The sequence below is a fragment of the Bombina bombina genome, chromosome 10 (assembly GCF_027579735.1).
Source record: "Bombina bombina isolate aBomBom1 chromosome 10, aBomBom1.pri, whole genome shotgun sequence".
NCBI classification, from domain to species: Eukaryota; Metazoa; Chordata; class Amphibia; order Anura; family Bombinatoridae; genus Bombina; species Bombina bombina.
The window spans coordinates 101062161-101089169 of NC_069508.1; the positions used below are offsets into that span (position 1 = coordinate 101062161).

General features: G+C 40.3%; 2 long non-coding RNA genes, 5 other non-coding genes and 1 pseudogene across 7 annotated transcripts in view; all 8 read left to right on the plus strand.

Moving 5' to 3' along the window:
* The window catches only part of LOC128640842 (uncharacterized), a 100529-nt gene extending 92847 nt beyond the window's left edge, over nt 1-7682 (plus strand). Inside the window, exons 13-14 of the long non-coding RNA XR_008399401.1 lie at nt 7091-7126; nt 7642-7682. This is a non-coding gene — a long non-coding RNA (uncharacterized LOC128640842). The remainder of the gene's footprint in view (nt 1-7090; nt 7127-7641) is intronic.
* Nucleotides 33-106, plus strand: LOC128641518 (uncharacterized; annotated as a pseudogene).
* LOC128641529 (small nucleolar RNA SNORD78) lies at nt 1544-1605 on the plus strand. Its single transcript, XR_008399547.1, has one exon. It is a non-coding gene; the product is annotated as a small nucleolar RNA SNORD78 (small nucleolar RNA).
* On the plus strand, nt 6553-6633 carry LOC128641482 (small nucleolar RNA SNORD79). The gene has a single exon (XR_008399511.1). It is a non-coding gene; the product is annotated as a small nucleolar RNA SNORD79 (small nucleolar RNA).
* LOC128641508 (small nucleolar RNA SNORD74) lies at nt 6912-6994 on the plus strand. Its single transcript, XR_008399534.1, has one exon. It is a non-coding gene; the product is annotated as a small nucleolar RNA SNORD74 (small nucleolar RNA).
* Nucleotides 7186-7250, plus strand: LOC128641533 (small nucleolar RNA SNORD75). Its single transcript, XR_008399551.1, has one exon. It is a non-coding gene; the product is annotated as a small nucleolar RNA SNORD75 (small nucleolar RNA).
* A 1188-nt stretch (nt 7683-8870) lies between the features above and the next one.
* LOC128640846 (uncharacterized) lies at nt 8871-10566 on the plus strand. The gene is made up of 2 exons (XR_008399405.1): nt 8871-10180; nt 10431-10566. It is a non-coding gene; the product is annotated as an uncharacterized LOC128640846 (long non-coding RNA).
* Nucleotides 9215-9291, plus strand: LOC128641498 (small nucleolar RNA SNORD47). The gene has a single exon (XR_008399525.1). It is a non-coding gene; the product is annotated as a small nucleolar RNA SNORD47 (small nucleolar RNA).
* Nucleotides 10567-27009: the final 16443 nt, after the last annotated feature.

A 27009-nucleotide genomic window follows, 5' to 3' on the forward strand; every position in this document is an offset into this window, starting at 1 on the left:
GTCTCTGCCAAAACTGATGGTTGCTAATCATACTGACACTATGATGATCACATAGTTCAACAGAATAACCCTGATGAATGTCTTTCGCTCCTATCTGATGTGTAACACTACCTTTCAAGATTGGGTGTAGTTGGAAACAATATGGTATCACAATTTTTAAAAACATTTTCTCCTTAGGTACTGGATGACTCTACAATGTAGACGCGTGGTCTCAGTTTATGGAAAGTACTTCATTTTGGCATGTTCTGAGACTTTGGTAGTTAAAGGGAGACTGAACCCAAATGTTAGTTCGTGATTCAGAGAGCATGACATTTTAAGCCACTTTCTAATTTACTCCTATTAAATTTTCTTCATGCTCCTGGTATCCTTATTTGAAATGAGAGTTTTAATACTGGACCATTTTTGGTGAGAACCCTGGGTGGTTCTTGCTGATTGGTGGATAAATAAAAAAAAAAGTACTGTCCAAAAAAAGCTTAGATGCCTTTTTTCAAATAAAGACAGCAAGAGAACAAAATAGATAATAGGAGTACATTAGAAAGTTGCTTAAAAATGCATGCTGAATCTGAATCATGTAAGAAAATTTGGGTTCCGTGTCTCCTTAAAAGATCACTATTACACCAGGGAAACCTGGTTAATTCCCCCTGACAATCATGGCATATAGGCAAATTTACTTTGTTATAATCAAATTTGTTCTCAGTATGTTAAGGCCAGGATGTGTCTAGCACTATATGGCAGCAGTTTTGCAAGGGCAATAGATAGCAGCACTTTCCTGCTGTTTAGTGTTCTAGACATGTACCTTGGTAAAAAGATCTGAGAGAAGTAAACTATTTTTTTTTTAAATTGTATGCTGTCTGAATCCCAAGAATTTTTAGGTTTCATATCCCATAAAATTTAGAAGACCTTAAACAACTTCTACTTGACTTGTAACACCTAATAACATGTGAGCAAGTAATTTTAGTTACTGACAATTCAGCTGTGTTACCGAAACTTGGGTTTCCAATATGGCCCCAGTAGCAGATGTAAATTCTATAATACATGGAAGATCATTCTGCCCTCATGGCTTTCTTTTAAAGATTAACCTTATTTGATGACAAATACAGACTTGACTTTTCCATGGAGGTCTAATTAGCTCTATCTGACTTTGGTTAGTGTTTCTATGTTGGAGATCCATCTCGGTTCTTCACTAGAATTAACATTAATTTTGTATTTTCTTTAAATTAGCTGCAGTATGGATTCTACAAGAGCAGAAGTGACTTCAGCACAGAATTAAGGTAATACCTAGCACCATCTTTGACAGGGTGTTAAAGGGATATTAACATTTAGAGGGTTAAAGGTTATAAAGTATGTTAACATAATGTTTTTTTTGTGCAAAGCTGTGGAATGGGTAGTAAAGGCATATCTAAAAAATACAAAAAATTGACTCTCGCTTTAAATGTGATGTCTGGAATTGCTGAACTGCAATTGTGTAGCCTAAAGTAAAACAAGGGATTACTGTAGTGTAGTGGCTCCCAATGTATGAAGCATTGTGTGCATATATTCTGGGTTGTGATGATGCTACAAATGTCTGACCTGAAATATTTGTGTGGACATCTCTTAACTGACTGACCCTGAGCAAAGAGCTTCTGTTGTATTTGATGCAATTCAGTCATTAACCCATTTATCCTTTGTAGGTTCTGCTGTTTTAGACTGGGAAACTGCAGTGCACAAACCATGCTAGATTAAGGTACTTTTTTTAAATATATTTTTAAATAGAAGGCAGTGCTAATAGACTCTAAAAAAGACCAGTCTGAATGCTTTCATTATTCAGAGCAGGAAGTTTAACTTCCCAGTTAGACTGCAGCATTTTATAAGGGAATCCTAGTTCATGCACACTTTGAGGAATCAGTTGCTACTGAGCATGTGCAAGGTCAGTGTTGATCACATGATAGTGGCCAGCAAATGAGAAAATAACATTTGCATTACCTTATGTACTTGATTCTGCCATTCTACTGTAGTTAATAGTACTGTAACCTTGTCAGAATGGCTACACATTTTCTGACAACCAGGGATAGGCAAGGTGTCCGTACACAGACACTGGTGTCCGTGACCAGCCCTTGCAGTGTCCGCCACAACCTTAGTGTATCTTTTTTTTTTTCTGATTAAATAATAGGAATAAAAAAAATATGCAGTGTGAATAAAGTTAGTGGCTTGTCAAGAGACTGCTAGTGATATTGGGTAATAAGTTAACGAATAAATAAAGCCTGAGTGAAATACTGGATGTGTATCTGCATCTGTATAATAACACCCAGCTCTATACAAAGAAACAGTAGTGACACTGGCACATGCGTATAGTCAGACAAGGGCTGGTTATAGGGTCAGTGCTATCTGCATCTGTATAATAACACCCAGCTCTATACAAAGACACAGTAGTGACACTGGCTCATGGGTATAGCCAGAGGAGGGCTGGTTATAGGATCAGTGCTATCTGCATCTGTATAATAACACCCAGCTCTATACAAAGACACAGTAGTGACACTGGCTCATGGGTATAGCCAGAGGAGGGCTGGTTATAGGATCAGTGGTATCTGCATCAGTATAATAACACCCAGCACTATATAATGACACAGTAGTGACACTGGCTCATGGGTATAGCCAGACAAGGGCTGGTTATAGGGTCAGTGGTATCTGCATCCGTATAATAACACCCAGCACTATATGACACAGTAGTGACACTGGCGCATGGGTATAGCCAGAGGAGGGCTGGTTATAGTATCAGTATTATCTGCATCAGTATAATAACACCCAGCACTATATAATGACACAGTAGTGACACTGGCTCATGGTTATAGCCAGAGGAGGGCTGGTTATAGTATCAGTATTATCTGCATCAGTATAATAACACCCAGCACTATATAATGACACAGTAGTGACACTGGCTCATGGTTATAGCCAGAGGAGGGCTGGTTATAGGATCAGTGGTATCTGCATCAGTATAATAACACCTAGCACTATATAATGACACAGTAGTGACACTGGTTCATGGTTATAGCCAGAGGAGGGCTGGTTATAGGATCAGTGGTATCTGCATCAGTATAATAACACCCAGCACTATATAATGACACAGTAGTGACACTGGCTCGTGGGTATAGCCAGAGGAGGGCTGGTTATAGGATCAGTGGTATCTGCATCAGTATAATAACACCCAGCACTATATAATGACACAGTAGTGACACTGGCTCGTGGGTATAGCCAGAGGAGGGCTGGTTATAGGATCAGTGGTATCTGCATCAGTATAATAACACCCAGCACTATATAATGACACAGTAGTGACACTGGCTCATGGGTATAGCCAGAGGAGGGCTGGTTATAGGATCAGTGGTATCTGCATCAGTATAATAACACCAAGCACTATAAAATAATGTTTTTCATTTCAAATGTACCTTGGTGTCCTTCACTCAGGTCTGTACTTTTGAAAATGTCCGCCACAGCCTTTGTCTGTGCCTATCCCTGCTGACAACCTTAATGTACATTCTATACCACCATTGATTTGTGTTGAATCTAGCATTAATCTGACCAGATAGGCAAAAAACATAGAACTGTGGCTGAAGGATGCCTTTGTTCAATTGACTTCAAAAGGACACTGAACCCATTTTTTTTTTTCTTTCATGATTCAGAGAGCATGCAACTTTCTAATTTACTCCTATTAAATTTTCATCATTCTCTTGGTATCTTTATTTGAAATGTAAGTTTAGATGCCAGCCCATTGTTGGTAAACAACCTGGGTTTTCCTTGCTGATTAATGGATAAATTCATCCACGACTAAACATGCTGTCCATAGTCTGAAAAAGAAATCTAATCTATTTTTGGTTCAAACAAATGGCAAGAGAACAAAGAAATTGATAGGAGTAAATTAGAGTTGCTTAAAATTGCATGCTCTCTAAATCGCAAAAGAAAATTTGTTAAATTAGGCAATGGTTATGCCTGTGAAATAGGATGCTTAATATGGCTGGTTACCAGTGATGAAAATGATTATGCTCTATACCGTTCCACTTTTTTCTGAGGTAATTGGCCAAAGCATGTTCTAAAGGTGTAGGTTTGTGACACTAAAGGGACATTAACTTTAAATCCCTGCAGTCTAACCTTGGTTCCAAAATTGGCAACACCCAGGACAGTATATTCCAGAAATTTTATGGTTTCAAAATGGATAATCCCTTTACCTCTTGAATGCATCTATGCCTCTGCAGATTGCCCCTTATTTCCATTTTGACAGACTTGCATTGTAGCCAATTGGTGACCTCTAATAACTAAACAAATGTAATATCTATATGGCACACATGAACTAACACCCTCTAGCTGTGAAAACCTGTCAAATGCATTCACAAGACCTGGCCTTTAAGGGCTTAGAAATTGGAATATGAGCCTACCTAGGTATAGTTTTCTACTAAAGTAGAGTTGTTAATGAGATTCCCTATCTAAATCATGAAAGTTTAATTTTACTAGACCATCTCTTTAACCACATTTCATGCACCTCCCTCTTCATGGACTGACTCAGAAAATGCAGTCTGAATTAGAAACCACCTTTAAATTAATAAAGCTCTGCAATGGGCATTCCTTTTGCCCCTTTTCTTGTAATTCCATTTGTAATAGGAACTGATAAGCTCCAATTTCAGAATGGAAGTGCATAAGTTATATTGCCCAGTCATTGGCTGCACTCTAGTAACCTATTTAAAACTGTTCCTAATTGGCCACAGCCGAAAAGGTAGCCTAAGTTACACAACTTTGTTTTTTAGTAGTTAAACTAATGAAACTTAAATGCTAAATTAAATACCTCTACATGTTCTCAGATATATTTTGAGTCTAAGTGTTTAAATGGACAGTTTACACCAATTTTCATATAACTGCATGTAATAAACTATTATAAAGAATTATATGCACAGATGCTCTAAAAATTCTGTTAAACTTAGAAGCTCCCAGTTAAGCACTTATGACTGGAACACCCACTGAAAGCAGACACTCCCCTTTCTCTGTATAAAGAGCAAGCTGGAGTAGGTATACATCAGTATTAAAAAAACTTGGTTAGACTGAAAATCAACAATACCATTTTACAAAAACATTCATGCAAAGAAAAATGTAATGTCCCTCTGAATCACTATCAATGGCTTTGAAATTATGCATCTTGGCAAGGATCTAAATACCAATCAAAATGCTAGTTGGGTGGGTATGTTAAAATCAGTCATTGACTTTCTTTGGAGCACTAAAGTGCCCCTGCATTTGTTAAATCTTAGGTGAAACTAATATTGTGTCATAGCTTTTTAACAAACTTCATTCCCCAAAATACCTTCTAGACTGCTTACAGATTTAGCAAGCATCAACCTATATGCTTTGTACTGAGTTTCTTAAAATTTCCATCATGCAAAGACCAATCTTGAGGCTTGTAAACGTCGAGTTCTGTATAAATCCAGGGAGCGAATTATTTTTAATTTGTCTTAAAGGGACAGTCACGGCCAAAATAAACTTTCATGATTCAGAGCATGTAATTTTAAACAATTTTCCAATTTACTTTTATCACCAACTTTGCTTTGTTCTCTTGGTATTAGTTGAAAGCTTAAAGGGACAGTATACACTCATTTTCATATAACTGCATGTAATAGACACTACTATAAAGAATAGGTTGCACAGATACTGATATAAAAATCCAGTATAAAACTGTTTAAAAACTTACTTAGAAGCTGTCAGTTTGGCTCTGTTGAAAAGGTAGCTGGAAAGCCCACTGCAAGTGGCAAATAAGACACTCCCCCCTCCCCCTTCTTTTGCATATGAAAAGACCCTTTACACAAACAGGAGCAAGTTGGAGTAGGTAGTCGAGCGTATTCACATAAAACTTTGGGGCTTGGTTAGGAGTCTGAAAATCAGAGCAATGTTATTTAAAAAATAAGCAAAACTATACATTAATTTAAAAAAAAAAACTTTATGGGCTATATAGATTACCTACAAAACATTTATGCAAAGAAAAAATGAGTGTAATATCCCTTTAACCTAGGAGGTTCATATGCTAATTTCTTAGACCTTGAAGGCCACCTTTTCAGAATGCATTTTAAGTTTGTCACCAATAGAGGGTGTTAGTTCACGTATTTCATATACTGTAGATAACAATGTGCTCATGCACGAGAAGTTATCTGGGAGCAGGCACTGATTGGCTAGACTGAAAGGCTGTCAAAAGAACTGAAATAAAGGGGCAGTTTGCAGAGGCTTAGATACAAGATGATCACAGAGGTTAAAAGTATATTATAACTGTTGGTTATGCAAAACTGGGGAATGGGTAATAAAGGGATTATCTTTTAAAACAATAAAAATTCTGGTGTAGACTGTCCCTTTAAATTTCATAGTTTCATATAACGAACTGCTTAACTATGACCTAATTGTGCTTTATTTTGCATTGCAGGCCGGTGACTGGTCATGGATCTTATAGGTCAGTACCACTATAGGCAAAATTAACCATTAAATAAAAAGGGGTGGACACTTCCTCGGTTTCTTATTTGGCATGCTACTAATGGAAATGCAATCTGCCTGATGTACTGAATATGATGACTTTATTGATGATCAATGGGAATCTCTCTGAATAAGAGTGAGTGAACTCTTCATACTGACTTAGTACATGTAGAGCTTATAATTGACTTCCAATTCTTATTTCATGTTTTTAATGAGTGCCTTTTTCTCTCTAGGTCATAACTTGCAGAAGATGCTGGAAACATTAAGGTTAGTTTTTACCTAAGGCATAAACAAAAGGCTCTGCTTCCCTGAACTTAAATTGGCAAACTGCTAGCAATTTAGGCTGGAATATCCCTTTAAACTACAATGGGCACAAGTGCATTTCAATTTTGAATAAAGGCATTTTTTGCAATATGTTACCCAATTATACAAGTAGGATGTGACTAAAATAAAATGATGAAAATTATGTTGGTAGGGACATCTGAGTAAATTACATGCTGTTTACCAACATCTCTGATTCCTTTAACAAAAGACTTGCTGGCCTTGCTAAGTGTGTAATTTGATAGATATACTCATTCTGAATCTTTATTTTTTATATATATATATATTTTTTTTTTCTTAGGTGTGGAGTTAAAACAAACCTTCCATGATTGATCAGGTAAGACATAAATAGTTTTCTTTTATTGGGTATAGCACTTGGAAACCTAGATTAGATCAAGCCAATGATGTTCTTAAGAGTAGTGGACAGAAAATATTTCTGACAACTTTTGCTGACTGAGGCTTTAAAAATCAGACTGGGGCACTTTCATTCATTAAACTTTACAATCACTTTAGATACCAGGCACTTCATTAAACTTAACAAAAACGCATACTTTTGCGTTATGGAAAAATGCTGATCTGCAACTCCTGCATTCTTTAGCAGATCGTTGACGAATGAGGATCACCATTATCTTAACCTTAACGCAAAGGTATTTTAAAAAAGCTTTGAAGTTTATTGAATGAAAGTTCCCCTGTTTTTTAAATACTAGTTTTAGGTAACTGGCCCTTCATTAAAGATTTACATTCACTTTAACTGTAGCCCTAATTTCCAAACTAGCATGAAACTGTTTTTTTGTTATAACTGAGGTAATGCTTTATACAGTGACTAACTAGATCTTTATTTCTGATCTGTAGTTGCTTGGCTCTACTGAAGAAACTTCTGAAGGCTCATAAAGGTACATTTGCATATCTCAAATTGCAGCCATAAAGTTTACACTTGTGCGGCAAATTAATTCTGAATGCATAGAAAGATTACAATGCGACTGCTAGTGGAGCTGTGCTAGAAAGTGCTAAAGATGTCAGGCACTCAACTATATGCAAATAGGCTGCTTGTACACCTTTGTGTGCCTTTAGCTGACATATACAAGCTAAGTGAATGTAGAATATTGGAAATAGTGCAGATAAATACAAATCTGATGTCTAGTACATCACTGGCAGTTTAATATTTTACTTGACTCCCAGACTAGAAGCCCTTTAAGAATAAGTCATGGAGCCAATTTTTGTTTTAAAATTTCAGCTCACAGTAAACGCAGTCAATTAACTGTACTAATTATATAATCTGTTTTTTTGCATAATGCAGTTTAGCTGTCATTGCTGCACTCCAGTTAAATGGCCATTATAGTGAATTCAACCCTCTTCAAGGACTCAAAAGTACTGCTCAGGATCGTCAAATCTACTATCATTAAATTATCACTTATTTTAAAAAAAAAACCCTAGATACAAGCCATTAGAAAGTTAAAAAAGCAACTGGTGAGCTCAGGACCCACCCTCAAAATACCCTACAGTATTACCATATAGAAATTTACAGCATAGGTAAAGCCCAACCAGGGTAATTATCCCCATTACTGTGACATAAATGGGTTGGAAAGTTCCTCAATGACCGACTCTCAAATACTCTGCACTGAAGCAATAAAGGGATTGGCAGACTACTTACCATTCCATGCCACCCCACTGCAATTGCTTAAATCTGGGTATCCCTGTTATATTCTCCATTAAAGTGTAAAATCACCCATAAATCCTGTGCAAATTAAGTCCATAAAATACACTGAACTCACCAGGACAAGCCTGATGCATGTTTCACAACATAGCTTTGTCAAAGATTTTCAGGATACTTAAACTGGAGTACGGGTGTAATCCTGAAAATCTGACTTGTTGGTGCAGGGATTTTCAATGCGGTTTCTCCCTAGTAGCACAACCCAGCAGTCGATGGGTTCTGCTCAGCACCAGCAGTTCTCTGCATAAGCTACAAAGCCAATGTGGTTAAACACAAATGTAATTTCACTATGATGGCCTTTTAAGTAATATATTGATAAACAAGATTTAGCTGCAGTGGCTTCTGTATTGACCTTAGATCACTATTTGGGTCGAGTACAATAAACGGTACACTTGACAACACTACAATAGTAATTTGCTGAGCAAGTTGAAAGGACTGCTGGGTAATATATGCTTCTGTGTTAATGATCCATACCCTGTATATGATGACTCAGGTCTCTGATCCTTGTGAGGATAACTTGACCCACACTGATACAGACAAAATAACATTTGGTTATTAAACATGACATTTTGTTTGGAAACGTAATGTGCTTTTTTTGGGGGGGTTTTTTTCATACAGCTGTCCACATTCTTAAGGTAAGTCTCCATAGTTTGAGCTTGTAATGCGTGTGGTTTTTATTGTTTGTTTTTAACCGGCAAGTGAAAATGCTTTTGTAACCAATGATGAAAACGATTCTGCCATATGATTCACACTGATATAATCACTTACCGTTCCACTTTTTTTCTGAGGTTACATTATTAAATTGCAAAAAGGATAACATTTAGGTGCAGACAAATCTTGTGTTTTATGGAATACTCTGAAATGTTGAGCATCTTAGTGTGAAAACGGCTTTCCTAAGTGGAGCTGAAAGTGATGCATTAAAGGGACATGAAACAGATTCTGTGTTGGTAAACCCATATATTTTCATTACCACTCAAATAAGATGTGTGATTATGTTCTAGGTTGAAGAATAACGGCATTTCAAATTCAAACCTAAAGGAACAAATATATAGTAATGTTGCTTTTTTACATGCATCTTTGAAATTAGATCATGGTTTCTAGTAGATGGTTGTACAGCTGACTCTGATCTGCAAACCTCATCGCAGATTTTAAATCATATTGATGAATGCCCCCTTAGCAATTGGTCACCAGCACTGCTAATAATTGATCAAACTTTTAAGGATAAAGCTTTTTTTTTTTTTTCCCCATGTAATTTTGCTTTGGTCCCCTTAGCAATGCTAACCAACAAAGTAGTTTGCACACTAGTGACTGACAAATGCTCCTCATGAGGGTAACTTGGGTTTCAACATGGCAATATCATTACCTTACATTTCTATCGTAGAAACTAACTTTGTAAATTTGAAATGTATTTATATTCGGACAAATCTGAATTTCTTTTATGGCCCTTTAAGCTTAGACTCTCAGACAGGCTAAAGAATACAGATCTGCTGGAGTGCATGTTTTCTAATAAGAACTTAGATGTTACCAGTTTGGTGTAGCAATGTACTATTTGTATGTAAAGTTACTTTAAAGCTCAGCAATGGTGACCTATGTGAGCTGTAATGTAGAACTGTTTTGGAATAGATCTGAATTAAACTATTGTGCACTTTTTCTTTCCAGGCATTATACTTTATGAGAAAGGTGAGTATCTTCTTCTCTTGCTATCTAAGACTAATTAGAGGTTCCAAACTGTGCTAACCTGCATAACTTCATTTAGAACTAATTCCGCCAGTGACTGTAGCAAATATATTGGACTTATGATGACAATTACTTTGAACTCTCTCACTGAGAATCAGATGAAACTAAAAGTACTGATCCAGCCCCGTGCATTAACAAATCTGTACAAAAAGCTGACCTTAAGACTCTTACTAAAACCTTGTTTAATCCACAGTGAGTTGATATCCAGTGCATGTGAAGATCCAATACTAGTTCCTGTGGAGCAGATGCCTAGAACTACCTGACACGACTTGTTGCAAAAAAAACCTTGTTCTGCAACATTAAATAAAATATGACTTCTGAAACAGTTATACATGTGTGTGTATATGGTGGTTATACTTTACTTCATCTGTACAAATTCTTACGAATGTGATTACTCGGAAATTCTCCTTGTATGTATCAATATTATAGCTATACATTATAAAATGAATAGCGAGCTGCTAGTTTAGTGTATTGTATATTAACAGCTGTCTTGGTTGGTTGAACCCAAAATCGTTGTTCTAAAGAGTGTCCATATAAATGGGCAGAGCCTGCAGGAAAAGCATTAATCCTTACATTAAAGCATTAGGAAAAGCTAAATGAAACTTGCGCAATTCAGAGCAAATATTAACACTTTTAATTAAATTTTCAAATGTATTTCCTTTCATTGAAAATGAACACGCATATCCTACACTAATGGGAGCTATCTGCTGATTGGTGCCTGCACATGTCTCGAACTCGGCTAATTCGCTAAGCACATCTTGCCTTTTCTTCAACAAAGAGTAACCAGATAATAGATGAAAATAACATTTTAGGGTTTCCTGTCCCTTTAAGGCCTCTAACAAGTATTGGGCATTGTGTAATGACACTTAACTTGATTGCTGCGTCATTTGAAGTACATTGGAAACTTAACTGTATGCTAGGTTTGGGTCCATTTTGTTTTTTATATCCTTTTAAAACACCCTTAACTGATCTGTTCTGTACTGACACCTTTTTAAAACTCAAGGGCAGTCTTTCAACTCCTGGCCTCAAGATACTAATTGGCCAGATTGTCATGACCTCTGAAACAGACAAATGAAATCAGTTGGTGGGTGAGAAGTTTGGTGTATTCATGGTTACTGCTTAGCTGATTACTTTGTCTGCACTCAGATATGAAAATCTGTTCTGTTGTACTATGTGGACTTAAGATGAAAAATATTGCTATAAGGTGCCCATGGAAGAGCATTGTAAGGGGAGGGGACATTTGTCCCTCTTGGAGGAAGGTGGGGTCGGGCTTATCTTAGTGTTCAGATATCTTTTGAAACATCGTCTAGCCTAACCTGATACCAGAATTATAAATTCTAGAGCAGTTCAGAATAAACCAAACAATTACACAATATAGCTAGTTAGCAGTTGGGTATGCGACAGTCTAGTAGCAGTCTAGTATGAGACAAAAACTGATGAGAGCCTTACTATAATTTGACAATTTGATGCCATTAACTAATTATGAACACATTGATTACTAAATCTTGAACTATCGTGATCCAATACCACAATTAAAGATCTGTAGGGATAAGCCAGGTGTAGGAATGGGTATACAATAAACTATTTAGTGTCTTTGGCTGGGTCAAATTATCTGAGTAGTTCTGTGTTCCAATGTCCAGTCCTAGTCTTGTGTGGCACACCAGGGCATTTCCTGAGACCAGGTTCATATTTTTCCTAAGATATGGAGAGTCCATGGTTTCTTCTATTATAAGTATGTGAGAGAGTGAGCGCTAGAAGCTAAAAAGGCATGGGTAGAGTGCAAGTGGTTTAAAAAAGGTACATGTTTATTAACAATAAAAATGATTAAAACCTTCCTAAAATCTCCATGGATCCATGAGATATAAAAATACAATATGACAAGAATGAGAGGACAATTGCATCCTATACTGTGGTGAAGGATATTATTAAATGTTAACTACAACAACAATTTAAGATCAGAGTATTAAACAAGGATAACATTTTTGTACGTTTATATATTGTATAACCGGAATAGACGTTGGAAATAGCAAATAAGCACAAATAAATAGTTTTGTGGAACAAAGTCTTAGGTGCAGTGTCCAAGGTAAAAAATCCAATGTGGGTGTGATCAAAAAAATTTGATCAAAATGTGTCCGGTGTAACTGAGAAAAATGTAAATGTCTCTTGCAAATTCACAGTGGTGTAAAAAACAAAGTCAATAGATGTAGCAGTTCCTAGAAGACAATATCTAATCTGGTCCAAAATGAAAACGCTAAAATACTCAAACTCCAATAACCGTGGTTTAAAGGTGATCAAATGTACAATGAAAAAATTATAAAAACAATGTAGAAAAATGGTCCAATTACCTTCTGAGCCTGTGGATAAATAGAAAACGATAGTGCAATATCGTCTAGATACTGTATACAATAATTAGAAATATGCTCACCAGTATGTCAACGCGTTTCGGCACTCCTAGGCCTGATCAAGACAATGATTGTCTTGATAAAGGCCTAGGAGGGCCGAAACACGTTGACATACTGCTGAGCATATTTCTAATTATTGTATACAGTATCGAGACAATATTGCACTATTTTCTATTTATCCACAGGCTGACTATTTTGGACCATTTTTCTACATTGGTTTTTATAATTTTTTATTTTTTCATTGTTTCACATTTGATCACCTTTTAAACACGGTTATTGGAGTTTTTGAGTATTTTAGCGTTTTCATTTTGGACCAGATTGGATATTGTCTTCTAGGAACTGCTACATCTATTGACTTTGTTTTTTACACCACTGTGAATTTGCAAGAGACATTTTACATTTTTCTCAGTTACACCGGACACATTTTGTTCCACATTCACTTTTTGATCACATTTTTTTTTTGATCACACCCACATTGGATTTTTTACCTTGGACACTGCACCTAAGACTTTGTTCCACAAAACTGTATTTATTTGTGCTTATTTGCTATTTCCAACGTCTATTCCGGTTATACAATAATGTACAAAATTTTTATCCTTGTTTAATACTCTGATCTTAAATTGTTGTTGTAGTTAACATTTAATAATATCCTTCACCACAGTATAGGACGCAATTGTCCTCTCATTCTTGTTACATATTGTATTTTTATATCTCATGGATCCATGGAGATTTTAGGAAGGTTTTAATCATATTTTTATTAATAAACCTGTACCTTTTTTAAACCACTTGCACTCTACCCATGACTTTTTAGCTTCTAGCGCTCACTCTCTCACATACTTATAGCTATTTTCCAAGTCCACTCGGGGACTATTGCCAGTGAGCTTAAGGCTTTATAGTACTAGCGCTCGGTCTACTAAAAACAAAAAAGTTTCTTCAATTACTGTTGGGAATACCACTCCTGGCCAGCAGGAGGCAAAGAGCAGCAAAGCTGTTAATTACTTCCCACAATCCCCAGTCATTCTCTTTGCTTTCGGTGCAAGGAGGTAGTAAAGTTTTGGTGTCTAAAGAAGATTGGATTTATTTCACTTCTTTCAACATTTTATTTTAAAAGCCAGAGTAGGTTTACTCTGAACTTTCTTTCAAGATTGGGTCTAGCCGTACTCCACGTTAGTCTCTTCAGTAGGGCAGTGGTGGCTTTAAAGCAGTTAGGAACTTGAGGTTGGCCTTGCTTTGTTTCCTAACATATTTGCTTCCCTAGTACAGAAAGCCAGAGTCGGTTTGCTTTTTACTACAAGTCCATGTGAGTGGCATCCTCACTTTGTAGGCTATCCTCCTGCCGGCTAGATGTAGATAAGTGCTGTTTGTCTGCCAGGGTGGGAGGCTTAACCTTTAAAGGGTTCCTGCAAATCAATTAGGACATTTATATTATAGTTGGGATATTGAGACTGCTTCCCCCTTATCAGTGATGAAGGGGTTTGCTTGTTGCGTGAGGCTAATATTTTATTTGTTGCTTCATAGGAGCCTGTGAGGACTTATTTGAAGTTTTTAAGTGTTTGTCACTTTATGCAACATACATGACGGGTTTGGTCAATCTTAAGGACTTAAGTTAAACTGTTCTGAGCTGGGCTCCTGATGCTTGTTAACCCCTTAACGACGCATGTCGTACAGAGTACGTCTTACACAAGCTGGTCTTTAAAGACCAGCGACGTACCCTGTACGTCAAGGGTTTCAAGCGGCTGGAAGCAATCCTGATCGCTTCCAGCCGCTTGCAAGGTATTGCAGTGATGCCTTGATATTGAGGCATCACTGCAATACCTTTTTAGGCACACCGATGCAGAGAGAGCCACTCTGTGGCCCTCTCTGCATCGGCCAGTGATGGTGCTGATCGTTGGTGGGTGCGAGCCATTGTAGGGAGGTGGGTAGGCGGCCCATCACTAGGTAACTTCCGGCTGTGGTTGATGCCGGGAGCGCGCTGGAGGTGAGGGGCGGGTGCGCATGCGTGCACCCGCGATCTAGCCAGACCAATTCCTGGGGTAAAATGTTTTGCCGGGAGAGGGTGGTGGGTGCAGAGGAGGGGTGATCATGGAGGGGGCAGCTACACTACAGAAAGTTATATTAAAAATAAATAAATATTTTTTTTTTATATTTATATCCAACAGTGTAGACACACACATAATATATCATACCTCGCAGGGTAAAAAGAACAATACATTAGTCAAGATACATATTGGATAATTGAGGAACTCAGTGCAACCATATCCATATGATAGTCATGCAAACTTTCAGTCTCCACTGAGATCCTGCTTAGTGTCCTGCATATCCACACCGCTGGGGTTTTTATTTTAATTTTGAACCTAAAGTATTCTTACTAATTGAACTACCTAAATAACAGAATGGTACTAAACTAAATGGGGCTGATGCAAGATGTCTAAGTTGATTGTTGCACTGCTTTGTGTATCTAGTTATGCATAGAACTGGCGAGTATTAGTGAAGGTAGAGCAGGCTATATAGATTTTATGGTTCATCCAATAGTTAAAATATTGTAGCTGTTGCGCTAAGATTGTGAATCAACCTAAGTAGAGCTACTGATAATTGATTGTTGCACTGCTTTGTGTATCTAGTTATGTATAGAACTGGCGAGTTTTAGTGAAAGTAGAGCAGGCTCTATAGACTTTATAGTTTATTCAATAGTTAAAATATTGTAGCTGTTGCGCTAAGAGATTGTGTCTCAACCTAAGTAGAGCTACTGAAATTTGTATGAAAAAGTGTGTAGCTAAGTTGCCCCTAACAACCTAAGTTAGAATCTAAATATAAACTCAACTAATCTAAAATAGAGTAAATAATAAACAATACCCTGCCTACCAAACAGTATCCAGACAGCAATACTACTGTGTCTGCATAATCCTATAGGTTTGACGAATTGGGGTTGCGGTTACTAAAACATATAATCAGATATTCACCCCAAGGATTTATCCTGCAAGCTAAATGTAATTGCCACAGCCAGATTTGCCATTAATTGAGTAGAAATTATATTTGTATGTCAGAAACAGATCAGGTGTTGGGCACATAAAAGGCTTAAGTGGTTATAGATTTGATCCCGCCTAAATTAGCAGCCTTTAGTTGGCATAGATCTTTTCATGTGTAGCAAGACAGGGCAATAGGTCTAGCAACGTTGGACATCAAGCATGATAGCCATAATATGCATGGGAGCTGGTGTGTGACATCTTAAAAGGGTTTATATGCAATACATTGACCACTCTCCCACCACCTTGTCAATATGTCATATCTTATCATGCAATAATAAAAGGCATTAACACATTATGTAATATATCAGACGGGTACACAGGGGGGATAACACTAGATAAAGCACATCAATCCAAGGAGGAGAATGGGAGAGGGAGGGCGCAAATATGAATAAAAGAAAAGTAGATTTAAGTTGAAGTTTCTGTAGCGCATTAGTTATAATACAGTAAGATTCTGCTGTTACAGGATTACATTGTGGCACAATTCAGTGTAAGAGAAATACATAGGGCTGAATAAAATACATTTGCATCACTTTCGACTGAAATAAGTAATCCCCTGAGCGGGAGCTGGATGAGCTGACAGTGTCTAGTGATCCTAATGACGGCTCTGGTGTATGCCTGCCCCATAGTTATCGATCTACAGGCAGCAAAGTAGTGATCCTGCTCCCAGAACAAACAAGCAAGTCAAAGTTATTAGCCGTTTAAATTATATTGGACATGAGTTAGTTGCAGGTGCTACAATATACAAAAGGGAATGTCCTAAACCTGAGTAGTTTTCTCTTGCTGCGCGTTATCATCCCACCCCAGCTTTCAGTGGATCCAGCCTTTCTTTTGATCTCAGGCTAAGGCGATGTCCGGTTATAATGTTGAGGTTTAGTAATATGCTGGGTAGAGAACCATGGGGCCGGGGAGAATCAACGCTGAGACTTACAGAGCCATAAACATCCACGCTCACGCTTGAGCTGCTTGCTATAGAGGTGCAGTGCCAAGGTGAGAATGAGGCAGAGTCATCCAATTCTTTCTTTAAACTGTACGGCCAGACTCCGGGTGTAGAATCAGATTCTTCAGAAACAATGGTAGGGTATTGCGTATTGCTATTGCCGACCGTTCCAGCTTCCCAAGTAACCCGTCCATCCATGTGTACTAGAGCCTTGGTAGAGCGTTCATCCCACGCCTGGGATGCCGTACTGGGGTCTAAAATGGCCGCTGTCAAAAAGGTCTCCTCGGCACTCATTTTGCCTGTTGGTATCTGTAGCGGTACTTTCAAGCCAGCAGAGGAGGTTTTCAAGCAGTCTGTTGTATGAAGCACTCGCATTTCCCAGAGGAGCATCTCCATGGCAGTTGTTAGGGAGTCAAACAGGGGTTGGAAAGTATCAATAAGGGAGGAAATAGTGCGCTCCATCTTGTGTGCTGTCCGGGCAAACACTCCCAAAACGTTAGTGAGCTTAAATTTCTTTTCTATGCCTTCTCGGTGGCCAGGAGTTGGAGCTTCCTGATCCTATAATTTTCCTGGACACAATTATTGTCAAGGGAGTGCTGGATGACTTAAGATTCAGCCACAATTATTTTAAAGGCAATTGTCGTTCACAGAGCAGTGTGAAACAGTGGCCATCTTGCTGAGCCGCTCACCGGAAGTCCAAATAAATCATATTTTATTGCAAATTGGGTACTGGCAGAAAGCTGCCAGTATCCAAAATGGTGGCTAATAATTAGTGGGGGAGGGTTAGAGAGCTCTTTGGGGGGGATCAGGGAGGTTGGGGGTTAAGGGGATCCTGCAAAGCAGAATTTTTTTTTAATAATTAAAAAAAACACACTTATTTTAGTACTGGCAGACTTTCTGCCAGTACTTAAGATGGCGGGGACAATTGTGGGGGAGGGAAGAGAGCTATTTGGGAGGGATCAGGGGGTGGTATGTGTCAGGTGGGAGGCTGATCTCTACACTAAAGCTAAAATTAACCCCGTCACTGCTAGGCATAATACAAATTTGGTGTGCAGCGGCCTTATTACCAGGTATCTTCTGTGGCATTATCTGCATTTCCTATACTTATGGAAAATCACAAGAGGACTATTAGAGATTTAGATTGTAAGGTTTCTGTTCCACCTACGGCTACATAGACTGCCTTTCGTCATAGGTTTGATACATCGGTAGCCTATGAGGGTGAAATCTCAGATTCAGACAGTATAATTCCTTCATGTGATGCTGAAGTAGTAACCTTCAGATTTAAGCTTGGGCACCTTAGTGTATTAAAGGAGGTTTTGGCTAATTTGGAGCAACTCCGATAAGTTTGTCAACCCTGCCGAATCTAGTAAATTTTATATATGCTAGTATTCCTCTGTGGAAGTGTTTGTTGTTTGTTTTTTTGGGTTTTTTTCTGTTCCAGGTCGTGCTGACAGATTTTTCACAGGAATGGGAGAAGACAGGGATTCACTTTTTCCCGGTCTCCTGTCTTTTAAAGGAAGTTTCCGGTCGCTGTCCATTTAATATGGCGCCTATAGTAGGGCATTTCTACTCTGGCTAAGAGAACTACGATTCCTAGAGAGGATAGTTGTTTTCAGGATCAATGGACTAAGCGGGGGGCTTACATGGAAGTTTGTATTGCCACTGGGTCAAGTGCGGCATCCTATTGGTGGGGATGCCTGGTTTGATTCCAATTTGGTAGGAACTCCTTTGGAGGAGATCCGGAACAGATTTAAAGTTCTTAAGGCTGTGACACACTGCATCGCTTCTGAAGTTCAAATATGTCATGTCTGAGCACTCAGCTATGCGACCTGATGCAGCAGAGTGCTCAGAGATGAAAAGGCAAGACACACTGACACTGCATGCGCTCCGCTTGCATTGTCAGCCTTTAAGCTAGCCCGCAGGGCGTTGTGGCTATATTCAGTGGATTTTCCAGAGTTCAAGCTTCTGGCGCTTTCTTCAAAGGGGTAAGACCTTGTTTTGTTTTTTTTTAAATAATTTTTTTTATTAAACATTTTTATTATAAGCATAAGTTATCACAACTCTTTCAAATATTACAAATATTGAGTAAACACAAAAGTTACAGGAGTTACATCTCGCATTATGTTGAAGTGACAAGAATATTGCATAACATAACCAGGTTTTCACCTCCATTCCTTACCATTCTAAGGGTCAAACTATTCCTAAGTGAGAGGTGAAGTGTGAAGTGTGGAGTGTGCAGGTGCGTTCACAGGTAGGGAGAGTCGTTGTCAGCAGGTAGGTTAAGATTGTGGCGTTTTCCGCCTTTTGTTCTGCTTTTTAAAGTGAAATTACGCTAGTAGTCGGTTATAGTGAAGGTACTGCCTGCAAAAGTAGCTGAGCGAGAGCGCGGGGGCCGACAAGGGCCACCGCCCCCAGGGAGTTAAACCTAGGTTCAGCCATCTTTACACTGTCATGGGCTAAAGCACCCCATCAGGGGGGGGAGGAGGTATTCTTTAGGGAGCTGTAATGTGGATTAGGTGGGGAGGGGAAGGGCCCAGTGAATGGAGGGGAAGGGGGGGGGGTGAAGGGGAGCGCAGAGACTGTCCTGGTCCCGTATCAGGGGCCAGTGACACTGAGGGGCAGAGAATCCTAAAGTTTAGTTCTGAGGCTCTGTAAGTAAGCTTCCCAGGGTTCCCAGACAAGACAGAAAGTTTCCGACTGGCGCCGGACTCTGTAGACAAAGTCTTCCATGGACTTGACATAATTTAGGTACTCTACTACACTCTGCCATTTCGGAGGGTGCACTTTTTTCGAGTTCCTGGCAATTGCCATTTTAACTGAGGTAAGTATGTATATAAGAAGGGTTCTCTTGTGCAGGGGCACTTTCTCCAAACCCAAGTGCAGGAGAGCCATTCCAGGATCCACTATCTCTGGAAGACCCATCAAGCAACAGACCCTACTGGCCTTACTCCAGAGTGACTTTAGATTGGGGCAAGTCCACCACGTGTGTAGTGGGGCGCCAATGCCACCACAGTTTCTCCAACAAGAGGGGGAGTGATTAGGATAGAGGGTCTGCAGTCTGGTCGGGACCAGGTGCCACCTGGTAAGCATCTTAAAGTCAAGCTCATACATCGTGGTGCAATGTAGAGCAGCCTTGGTCTTGGCGATGGCCAATGTCCATTTCTTAGGGGAGTATGTCGTTTTTAGATCCGCCTCCCAGGAGAGCATATGCCTCGTCTTTGGAATTGTAGGGGGAACCAGTAGGCATCTATAGTGTGCCGTGAGGGGTTTATGGGTCTGGAGGCCCGTTTTCCATCTAGATTCCCAAGCCGTGGGGGGCCGTGGGGTGGGGTAAGACCTTGTTTTATCCTGCTTTGTCAGGAATATTTCCGATATTACGAGTGGAAAAGGTGTGTTTTTTTTGTGTGTTTTTTTTCCTACCACAAGATGAGATGAATAGACATAAAGGAGTTTGCCCCTAATCTGGGGGCTAAATCTCTCCTGTCTTCAAACATGGATACGAGGTGTCCCAGATAGGCTATGGACATAGTATCTCAGGTTTTCTACAAATAATTCATTCCTTTTCTCCCAGAGGCAGGATCCACCTCTCAATTTATCTGCTTGTCGGATAACAAGACGTTCTTGAAGTGCGTTTGTGACTTCTCTTCCCTTTGATTGTTAGGTCCAGTTCCTGTAAAGGAACAGGGTCTATAATTCTATTCATTCCTGTTCGTGGTTCCCGAAAAGCAGGGAATTTTTCATCCTATGGTAGATCTAAAGTGTCTTAACAATTGTTTCTCAGGGTACCATCCTTTCGAGGTGGAAACCGGGGCTGTCAGTCTTCCTTTGGTTCAAAAGGGTCAGTTCATGGTGACCATAGACCTGGAGGATGTGTATTTTCAAGTTCCTGAGTTTTGCCTTTATGTCAAACACTTTCAGCTTGTGACTTTTCCCTTTTGGCCTTGCCACGGCTCTGAGGGGGCTATCTTGGTAGTGATCAGATTTCCGGGAATTGCTGTGGTGACTATCATGGACGACTGGTTCAGGCGCCATCTTTTCAATATGCAAACTCTCATAGAGAAATCTTGTTTTTTTTCTCATTCCCATGGATGAGAAGTGAATCTGAAAATGAGTTCCCTTGTTCCAGCTACAGTGGTAATTTTCTTAGGGACCATCTTAGTTTCCCTATCTCTGAAAATATTTTTGTCAGAGGTTAGAAAATAGAGGATTCTTTCCTCTTGTTTCTTTCAGTCCTCTTCTGTTTGGCCCTTCAGTGGCTCAATGTATGGAGGTAATAGGTCAGATGGTTGTTGCATTGGCCAATCATTCATTTGCTCGATTACATCTGAGTGTGCTGTTATGCATGCTTAGATAGTGGACCCGGGGATATTTTGCATCTGTCAGAGGATAGATCTAGATCTGTCAACATGAGATTCTTCCCTGTGGATCAGAGAGGGGAATTAGTGATTGTTCGCTTAGCTTATGAGAGGTAGCGGGTTTGTTGCCCACATTCCCCAGAATCTTTTGGTTTTCTTTTACAAGATATGACGAGTCCACGGATTTCATCCTTAGGGGATATCGCCTCCTGGTCAGCAGGAGGCGGCAAAGAGCTCCACAGCAGAGCTGCATAAATAGCTCCTCCCTTCCCCCCAACACAGTCATTCTTTGCCTGCGTTCGTGATAGGAAGAGGGTAAAGTGAGGTGTTAGTTTAGATTCTTCAAGAGTTTTTTATTTTCAAATGGTGCCAAAGTGTACTATTTTACTATAGAGCAGTCTCTGAAGTTATAGCCTTTTGGCTATGGGAACTGGTGGGTTTTAGCCTCACTGCGCCTCCCATTATTGTTCCCGCTCTGATGTGATGGTCTTAGAGAATCTTAACTAAGACCCTTCTGTCTTCACAGGACCTCAGGAGGAAGAGTGGACCTCTTGACACTGATTTATCATGCTGTTCCTCAGCATGGAGGTAAGTGCAGTTTTTTACTCTGGGGCTCTGCAGCATATCCCGGACCTGACTGTACTTACTCCTCTTGATCCACAAATGATTTTGAAGAAACAGCACACCTTTGCTTTTTCAGTGGGGCACGGAACAAAAAAGGACTTGCCAGGTCCCAGTCAATCCAGGTTCAAAGAGTATTCCAGCCACCAAGTTTTCTTAAAAGACCTTTATTTCACATGGGGTCCCAAACAAACAGTTACAACGTTTCAAGCCACACCAGGCTCTTAATCATGTATGTACATGATTAAGAGCCTGGTGTGGCTTGAAACATTGTAACTGTTTGTTTGGGACCCCATGTGAAATAAAGGTCTTTTAAGAAAACTTGGTGGCTGGAATACTCTTTGAACCTGTACTTACTCCTCTATCAGGGTTTCCCTGCTTCAACCCCAAACATTCTGAGACAGTAAATACAATAGAAGCGTTGGGGTTTTATGGTGATAAAAACTGTTTTTATGTTGGGCAGCTCTGGTTATGGTGGCAGCTTGCACACTTTGGATGAGTATTTGGCTGACGCTGGGGACTTTACCGGAGGTTGTTTGAACTTTGTAAATAGGCTCTGGTAAATGGCGGTTCACAGTATTTTTGTGGAGGTTAGGTTTACACCCACGATGGGCGGGGCTTGTTTGCGCGCTCTCCGCGCAGTATCTCCTCCATTAGGTTCCGGCTAGCAGCGTTCCTCATTGCACTTAAGTTTGCTTCCGTTAAACATTTACAAGTGAACTTAGGTGCGCTGTACGAGGGGTAACGTTGTCAAGCACGTGGAAGGTAGGAGCCGCAGTGGAGCGACTGTTAATTTTTCTAAGTAGTAGGAAAAGAGCCAGTAAGTTAATTTGTAGTTACTATCGCCACAGGTAGTGTGGTTAAGTTTAATTAGGGGCTTCCTCTGTCTTTTTTTTGCCTGCAAGGGGTTAGCGCAGTAATATATTTTTTATTAGTGTTCCTGTGACTCAACCAAGTTTGGTTTTGTGTTCCTGTTATGAATGACATTGAGCAAAGTACATGTCCCGTGTGTTTAGATGCTATTGTGGAACCGCCTGTTACACTTTGTGACTCATGTATTGAGAGAGCCTTACAATGTAAAGAGAATTTTTTTAGTAAAGATATGTCTAAAGATGGTGCTCAGACTGATGAGATTCAGGGTATGCCACAACTTTCTCCCCAAGCGTCACAGCCTTTAACGCCCGCTCAAGCGACGCAATGTTCTTCATCGGCGTCTGCTTCTTTTACCTTGCAGGATATGGCTGCAGTCATGTCCTCTACTCTCACAGAAGTTTTATCTAAGTTGCCAGTTTTACAGGGCAAACGTAGCAGGACAGAGAACCATGTGGTTCCTGCGACTTCTGATGCTTTGATGGCAATCTCTGATGTACCCTCCCAGGGATCTGAATGGGGGGGTAGAGAGACCCTTTCTGAGGGGGAACTGTCTGACTCAGGAAGTGCGTTACCTCAACCAGATTCGGACGTCATGTCCTTAAGATTTAAACTTTAACATCTCCGCCTGTTGCTGCGGGAGGTTTTGGTGACTCTGGACAACTGTGACTATTGTGGTCCCACCAGAGAAATTGAGTAAGATGGATAGATACTTTGAGGTTCCTTCTTATTCCGATGTTTTTCCGGTTCCTAAGAGAATTTCAGAAAATATTGCAAGAGAATGGGAAAAGCCGGGTATCCCGTTCTCCAATTCCCCTATTTTTAAAAAAATGTATCCTAATAGCTGACACCATTCGGGATTCTTGGCAGATGGTCCCTAAGGTGGAGGGAGCTATATCTACCCTGGCTAAGTGTACGACTATACCTATTGAGGACAGTTATGCTTTCAAAGACCCCCATGGATAAGAAGTTGGAGGGTCTTCTCAAAAGACTCTATGTTCATCAGGGGTTCCTATTACAACCGGCGGCCTGTATTGTTACAGTCACGACTGCGGCTGCTTTTTGGTTTGACGCCCTAGAGGAGTCCATTAGGACTGAGACCCTTTGGAAGAGATACAGGATAGAATTAAGGCTCTTAAGCTGGCTAATTCTTTTATTACGGATGCTTCCTTTCAGATCACCAAATTAGCGCCTCAGAGTTCAGGATTCTCCATCTTAGCACGAAGGGCCTTATGGTTAAAATCTTGGTCTGCGGATGTATCCTCTAAATCCAAACTTTTGGCTATTCCTTTCAAAGGAAAGACCCTGTTCGGGCCTGACTTGAAAGATCATTTCTGACATTACCGGAGGTAAGGGTCACCTCCTTCCTCAAGATAAGACATCTAAGCAAAGGGGACGACAGAGTAATTTTCGTTCCTTTCGAAATTTCAAGGTAGTCCCCTCCTCTTCTCCCGCTAAACAGGAAGGGAATTATGCTCAAGCCAAGTCCACCTAGAGACCCAACCAGGCTTGGAACAAGGGTAAACAACCCATGAAGCCTGCCGCTGCCAAGACAGCATGAAGGGACGGCCCCCAATCCGGGACCGGCTCTAGTGGGGGGCAGACTTTCTCTCATTGTCCAGGCTTGGATAAGAGACATTCAGGATCCTTGGACACTAGAAATAGTGTCTCAAGGGTATCAGTTGGAGTTCAAAAATTCCTTCCCCAGAGTAAGATTTCTTCTTTCACGATTGTCTGTCGACCAGATAAAGAGAGGCGTTCTTACGCTGTGAGAGATCTCTCCTCCATGGGAGTAATATGCCCGTTCCACTTCAGGAACAGGGGCGGCAAGGGTTTTACTCAAATCTCTTTGTAGTTCCCAAAAAAGAGGGAACGTTCTGACCCATTTTAGGTCTCAAAAGTCTAAACAAATTTCTCAGTTCCATCGTTCAAGATGGAAACTATTCGGACCATTCTTCCATTGATCCAGGAGGGTCAATATTGACTACCATGGATTTAAAGGATGCATACCTTCATATTCCTATCCAGAGATCACACGTTCCTGAGGTTTGCCTTTCTGGACAAACATTTTCAGTTCGTGGCCCTTCCTTTCGGTCTGGCCACAGCACCCAGAATCTTCACAAAGATTCTGGGGTCTCTGCTAGCGGTTCTCAGGCTGCGGGGCATTGCAGTGGCGCCTTATCTGGACGATATTCTGATCCAGGCGTCTTATCAGCTGACAAAGTTTCATACCGACATTGTTCTGTCCTTTCTAAGGACTCACGGATGGAAGGTGAATCTAGAAAAGAGTTCTTTAATTCCACAGACAAGGGTTCCTTTCCTGGGAACTTTAATAGACTCTCTATCCATGAAAATCTTTCTGACGGAAGTCAGAAAGTTAATGATTCCGAATACAAGCCGAACCCTTCAGTCCAATCCTCGGCCGTCAGTGGCTCAGTGCATGGAAACAATTGGATTGATGATGGCAGCAATGGACATCATTCCATTTGCTCGCTTTCATCTCAGACCTCTACAACTGAGCATGCTCAGACAATGGAATGGAGATTATGCAAATTTGTCTCCTCAAATAGATCTGGATCAGGAGACAACGGAATCTCTTCTTTGGTGGTTGCCGTCGGATCATCTGTCCCAAGGGACATGCTTCCGCAGACCCTTATGGGTGATAGTGACAACGGACGCAAGCCTGATAGGATGGGGTGCAGTCTGGAACTCCCTGAAAGCTCAGGGTGTGTGGACTCGGTCGGAGTCTCTACTTCCCATCAATATTCTGGAGTTGAGAGCAATATTAAATGCGCTTCAGGCTTGGCCTCAGTTGGCTTCGGCCAAATTCATCAGATTCCAGTCGGACAACATCACGACTGTGGCTTACATCAATCATCAGGGAGGAACAAGGAGTTCCTTAGCGATGACAGAAGTATCCAACATAATTCAATGGGCGGAAACTCTTGTTATCTGTCAGCAATCTACATCCCAGGAGTGGACAACTGGGAGGCGGATTTTTTGAGCAGACAGACGTTTCATCCGGGGGAATGGGAACTCAATCCGGAGGTCTTTGCCAGCCTGATTCTCAGATGGGGCAAGCCGGAACTGGATCTTATGGCGTCTTGTCAAAATAAAAAGCTTCTGAGATACGGATCCAGGTCCAGGGATCCTCAGGCCAAACTGATAGATGCCTTGGTCGTTCAACCTAGCTTGTGTTTCCTCTGTTTGCTTTCCTTCCCCGGGTGATTGCTCGAGTCAAACAGGAGAGGGCCTCTGTGATTCTCATCGCTCCTGCGTGGCCTCGCAGGACTTGGTATGCCGATCTGGTGGACATGTCATCTCTGCCACCGTGGAAGCTTCCATTGAGGCAGGACCTTCTCATTCAAGGACCCTTCCATCATCCGAATCTAGTTTCTCTGCAGCTGACTGCTTGGATATTGAACGCTTGATTTTATCTAAGCGAGGGTTCTCTGATTCGGTCATTGATACCTTGATTCAGGCATGCAAGCCTGTTACTAGAAAGATTTACCATAAGATATGGCGTAAATATCTTTTGGTGCGAATCCAAGGACTACTCATGCAGTAAGGTTGGGATTCCTAGGATTTTATCTTTTCTCCAGGAAGGATTGGAGAAAGGGTTGTCAGCAAGTTCCTTAAAGGGACAGATTTCTGCTTTGTCTATTTTGCTACACAAGCGTTTGACAGATGTTCCAGATGTTCAATCTTTTTGTCAGGCTCTGACTAGAATTAGGCCTGTGTTTCGACCAATTGCTCCTCTTTGGAGTTTGAATTTAGTTCTTAATGTTCTTCAAGGGGTTCCTTTTGAACCTATGCATTCCATAGATATTAAGTTATTATCTTGGAAGGTTTTATTTTTGGTTGCTATTTCTTCTGCTCGCAGAGTTTCTGAGCTTTCGGCATTACAGTGTGATTCTCCTTATCTTATTTTCCATTCAGATAAGGTAGTGTTACGTACCAAACCTGGTTTTCTTCCTAAGGTTGTTTCTGACAAAAATATTAATCAGGAAATTGTTGTTCCTTCCTTGTGTCCTAACCCTTCTTCTGAGAAGGAGCGTCTGTTACATAATTTGGACGTAGTCCATGCCTTGAAGTTCTACTTGCAGGCGACTAAGGATTTTCGTCAAACATCTTCCTTGTTTGTTGTTTTTTTCTGGGAAACGTAGGGGTCAGAAAGCTACGGCTACCTCTCTTTTTGGCTGGAGTATCATTCGTGTTGCATGTGAGACTGCTGGACAGCAGCCTCCAGAACGAATTACAGCTCATTCTACTAGGACTGTGGCTTCCTCATGGGCATTTAAAAATGATGCTTCTGTTGAACAGATTTGCAAGGCTGCAACTTGGTCATCTCTTCACACTTTTTCCAAATTTTACAAATTTGATACTTTTGCTTCGTCTGAGGCTGTTTTTGGGAGAAAGGTTCTTCAAGCAGTGGTGCCTTCTGTTTAGGTTCCTGTCTTGTCCCTCCCTTTCACCCGTGTCCTATAGCTTTGGTATTGTATCCCATAAGTAAGGATGAAATCCGTGGACTCGTCTTATCTTGTAAAAGAAAAGGAAATTT